Raw genomic sequence first — 5,376 nt, 5'->3', positions numbered from 1 at the left:
CAAGTTTTGGAAAAGGCTCACGCCAAGTACCCCCTTACGCGAGTCGATTTGAAAACCGTAACGATCGCCCAAGGCTTGAGAGACAAAACAGTAGATAACCTCTTTCTTAATCAAATGCCTACGAGGATTCTTCTGGGTCTCACTGACAACAGTGCGTTCAATGGAGATTATAAACTCAATCCGTTCAATTTCCAAGATTTTAACCTCAATCACTTGCAGTTGAAGAAAGATGGAGAAAATGTGCCATCACAGCCACTGACTCCAGATTTTTCTAATGATCTCTATGTTGAGGCCTACAATACGTTGTTCAGTGGTACGGGTATTCATTGGAAAGACGACGGGAACAATATCAGCTATGGCGACTATGCTAAAGGCACGACCCTCTATGCTTTCGATCTGACACCCGATCTCTCAGCTAGTCAGCCACATTGGAACTTGCAAAGACATGGCTCACTGCGCCTTGATCTCCGGTTCGCTGAACCACTGCCCGTTGCTATAAATTGCGTGGTCTACGCAGAATTTCAGAATTTGATTGAAATCGACAAAGACCGTAACGTCATTGTGGACTACAACGTCTAAAAAAATGGACGGACTTACTCTTGACACTCTCATGCGCCGCGATAAACATGTCTCTCCTCTGTTTGAGGGCGTGTTTGCCGCCGATACTCTGCCACGCGCCCTTCACAAACGCCCTGCTCTTCTCATTTGCAATACAGACTCCATATCCAAGCCAGGACAACACTGGGTAGCGTTTTACATTGATAAACACGGCGTAGGAGAATACTGGGACTCGTACGGTTTTCCACCCCTTGTGGCGCATCACAAAAGATTTCTCAATAGACTCTGTAAAAAATGGACATATAATCACACGAGTCTTCAAGCTGTTGACTCTATGGTGTGTGGGGAGTACTGCGTACTGTACCTTGTACACAGAGCTCACGGATATTCCCTGCATTCCTTTGTCCATAAATTGTTTACATCGAACCCCGTTAAAAACGACGAGATAGTGCGAAAACTTTTCAAACACATGTTTGGAAAAAAACGCACGTGTGTTATTCCAGGGTCGCAAACTTGTTGCGAACGTAAAAAATAAAATCCCTTAACAACAATGTGACACAAAAAAAAATCTAACACAATAATTTGTTACACAAAAATTAATTGTTACGCCAAAATCTGTTACACACACAAAAAAAAATTGCAACACAAAAAAAATTCTTACACAAAAAAAATTGTAACGCAAAAAATTTGTAACTCAAAAAATTTGTTACACGAAAAAAAATCGTTGCACAAAAATTTTGTTACACCAAAAGAATTGTAACACAAAAAAAATTGTTACACGCAAAAAATGTTGTTATTTACAGAAATGTAACATAAAAAATTTTGCTCCGTACAAAAATTTGTAACACACACAAAAAAATTTGTAACGGAAAAAGATTACGGTTTTGCATAAGCCTCTCTTGGGGGAAGGATTTACCGCAAAAAAATTCTAACGAGCGTTGCAGCATGCCTCCTGGGCGCGCATGGAAATGCTGCTTATAAAAAAAACAATGTCAGGAGTGGGATTCGAACCCACGATCCCATGGGGGAAGCAGACGAGAAGTCTACCGCCTTAGACCACTCGGCCATCCTGACACCGTGACTATGTATCTCTTGCGCTTAAACATGTTCCACCCTGGGCGGTCCCGGTGCGCGGGCGGGACCCGGACGGACTCCTTGACGTCAACCCCGCGGGCGGACGCGTTCTAACCGGTGCGCGGGACCCGGGCGGACGGTGGGACCCAGGCGGCGACTACCTCGCGGGCGGCGGACTCGGTGCGCGGGCGGACTCCTCGACGGCCACCTCACCCGGGCGGTGGTTAGGCGCTATTTTGGCCGGTGTCGGGCGACATGTTACAACCTGTTTCCAGGTTAGCGACACTTACGGCCTTAGCTTAGGTTAACAGCCAGGACTTAGGTTAGGTTGATGCGAGTCAAGAGCGGAAGAATGGGGGACATAAGTTGAGGTGAACGCCTGACAAGACCGGAAGAATGGGGCACCAAGATGGTGGCACGCTGTTAGGTTAGGTTACACGCTCCAAAGATACCATTCATTTGCGACGAGTCGAGACCCGTCACAGTGCGGACCTAGGTTGGGCCCCATCTCTTACGCCCCTCCACCAATCCTCGATAGGTTAGGTTAGGGTTGACCACCATCCCTCGGGCGATCCTCGTTAGGCTAGGTTAGGCCCCGTCACTTACGCCCCTCGGCCAATCCTCGATAGGTTAGGTTGAGTTAGGGGATGATAAGACCCACCCCTTGGGTTGGGTTAGGCTCTCGTCAGACACCCCTAAAATTAGGTATGTGTTAGGCACACCCAAAATACCCCCCAAAAATAGGTTAGGTTACAGCCCTCCAAGATGGCGAGCAGGACATTATCCCACCAAATTATCAGACCGGAAGAATGGGGTATCAAGATGGCGGACCGGAAGAATGGGGTATCTTTACTACTGCTAATCACTGTTCCAGCAGATGATTGTTCTGATTGCACAGAAGAAGTCGTAGCCGCAGAGCCATTTGCAGCACAGGCTTCAGCTAACTTTCTCTTTCAACCTGAGGAAACACACAGTATGAGAGAACCGACACAACTGTAATTGTAAATACCTTAGTATCAGTTGACAATACTCCTGAAGTCTACTACCAACGACAGGGCGAGATGTACTGGCAGCAGAAAGAGTGTCTACGTCGCCAACCTTCAGTGTGTCCACATCGTCCACATTAAAAGTCTCCCTACGAAACCGACAAGACAAACGTGGTATAAATATCAGACGCTCTAATGGATAAATTTTATAAACTTACCCGAAGTCAACGGCTTCATCATACTCGTCATCTTCAATATACTGTTGCTTAGCACGATCTTTCCGCCCCTTCCGTTTGGACATTTAAATCCGATTCAATTTAAGAAAACATGCATCAGCTGAGCGGTACAACAAAGCGGTGAGGACGGCAGCTCGGGCAGCTCGTGCTGCGGCGATGGTGAAGGCTCGGGTGGCTTCTGCTTTGTTGTGGGTTGAGCAAGCGTACCAACGGCTGCAACTTGAGGGAGACGCGCATCGGCTGCGCCGGACGGAAATTATCAAAATCTAACGGTAAGATTGTATTATATAATTCTAGGTTTTGCATTAAATTATATACTTTGAAGCAGTTTGTGTTCATTTGGGCTATCAAGTTGAATATTGTTTGGTTCTGAGTGTTCGCGCATGTCGACACTCATGATTGCTTAAAAGGCTCTGCTGTGTTCAAAAATGGCCATGTGATTTTGACAGATCAGTGTGTTGTGATTGTAATTGTAATGGCTGGGCATTTTGCGTTGTTGTTCTCGGTGGATCCTCCCGGAGCCGATGTTGTAAAAGAGGACCGCATCCAGAACGAGTGGATGGTAGCATCAGGGGCTGTCGGCGACATAGTCACCTTCAATTGGAATAAGACCAAGGAGGTAGGATTCCCGTGAAAAATTCCTAATCCAGTTTTCCTAATAGCATTTTTCATTGGTGAAAGATGTCGTCGGAACGGTGCTCGGCATGGGTAAGTAAGAAACTTTCATTTTGCCATTTTGAATCAGTCGTGCTTTGCAACAAAGTTAACGGAGAGACACAGAAGGGTTCAGTTCTGATTTTTCTAAGAAGTCCTTCTTAAACGTCATTCTCTAGTGATTGTGTCGTGTGAACAGTTCATCTTGGTCCCTATGTTTATCTCTAACGATAACCTTTTGTTGTGTTATATTTTCCATACCGTTTGAGGTGAAGGAATGTTACACACTTTTGTGCATTGCCATTAACTGTTCTGTTTTCTGTGTTGTGCAGGTACAAAGAAGAGACTGGACACCACCAAAGTCTCACCTTCTTGTGAAATCTTGCTGGTTTTAGAACCAGAAAACAAGAAATTGAGTGGGCCAGGCTGCTCCAAGTTCAGGCCAAACCAAATAGCCTTCAACAGCTCCCCCAAGAAATCTTAAATGATGCAAGTAAGAAAATATTACAAATGCCATGTCTTTTGTTCTGAATTAATTTAGTTATTTAATGCTACTTTCACAAATTTAAAATGTTCTGTGAGGGCTGTTGTTGTTAACTTGGCCTGAAATTGCACCATCCTAGTCCTCAATTTCTTAATACTTTTGGCTCAATTGGTGTTTCACCAGAATTTGGCATCATCCATGCTGTTCACACATTTATTTTAGTATTTTTGATCTGTGACAGATGCATTTTGATGAGAGGGGGCAGCAGCAACATCAGTGCTGGCTAGATATCGCCCTCACCCTCCAACACGGCGCACTAAGGCTCTTCTCCATGCCTTGAGCAGGGATCTCAAGGCCCTCCCGTGTTATACACCTGGAGTTGGAAAGGTGAAAACAATACTTTTCTCAGCTACATAAAGCAAAGCAATGATTTAAGTTGTGGTGAGCACACTGTTAAAAAATTTCTCTTAAAATTACGAACAAACTTGAGTTAAATTTCTACTATAATTTGTTCGTAATTTCTTAAAACAAACATATCATTCATTTACGGTCAGTTCATAACTTAACAAATTGGAAGTAAAATTACGAACAATCTTGTGTAAAATTTGAAAAGTGGTTTTATCGTTCTGCTTGTCTGAAATCTTCACTATCTAAAATTTACAATCAAGTCCTAATTTTGATGAAACAATCATGATCACCAATAATGTAAACATTGTCATAAATTAAAGTTTGTTCTACCTTTATTATGATGTACTTTGTTCCAAAATGAATAAAATGGATTTCTAATTGTTGGATCAAGTAGAGGGTAAGGTAAAATAAAATCAAGTAGCAAGTACATAAGGGTTTTGACCATGTATTAAGACTTCAGATAGGTAGTAGTTAACATCCAGCATTCTCCATACCCCTTTCAAAAACATCATTCAATAGTATTGAGAACAAAACTTAAGTATCAATCTAACAGCAGGCTAATTCTTTACAAAATAAATAAATTATGGACAGACGTTGCAGACGAAGTTGCAGGACTCTAGCAGAACTTTTATGCCTTCTTCAAACCGTTCCGTGCACAAGGGAGATGAGTTCAGAAGAAGGGGAGCCGTTGGGAACATAGGACCCATACTTTGAAAGCCTCACTTATCTGGTACTTCGAAGCCAAAGAATAGAGTAGATTAATAAAATTCCTGCATATGTATGCTACTCTTTTGAAATATTGGTGGTGATGTTCAAAGGCCATGCTCCACAGGAAAATTAAAGGCCCACACCTAGAAAGGATAGCTTAAATGGAGTACGTACTGCAGCGCCCATGACCCCCCTCCTCAGAGTGCTTGGCACGCTCTGCAGGCTCTACTATTAGGCCGATTGCAGAAAATTTGGTATCGACGGACTC

The 5,376-nt window shown here is 43.5% G+C and overlaps 1 protein-coding gene and 1 non-coding gene across 3 annotated transcripts in view; both read right to left on the bottom strand.

Moving 5' to 3' along the window:
- LOC127749727 (uncharacterized) overlaps window positions 1-5,376 on the bottom strand; it is a 128,375-nt gene that overhangs the window by 9,062 nt on the left and 113,937 nt on the right. The gene's annotated exons all lie outside the window — the stretch shown is intronic.
- Trnar-ucu (transfer RNA arginine (anticodon UCU)) lies at window positions 1,549-1,632 on the bottom strand. The gene has a single exon. It is a non-coding gene; the product is annotated as a tRNA-Arg (tRNA).

This window comes from Frankliniella occidentalis, unplaced genomic scaffold (assembly GCF_000697945.3).
Source record: "Frankliniella occidentalis isolate FOCC.00 unplaced genomic scaffold, Focc_3.1 Scaffold84, whole genome shotgun sequence".
In the NCBI taxonomy this organism is placed as follows: domain Eukaryota; kingdom Metazoa; phylum Arthropoda; class Insecta; order Thysanoptera; family Thripidae; genus Frankliniella; species Frankliniella occidentalis.
This window is presented reverse-complemented; position numbering and strand designations above follow the sequence as displayed.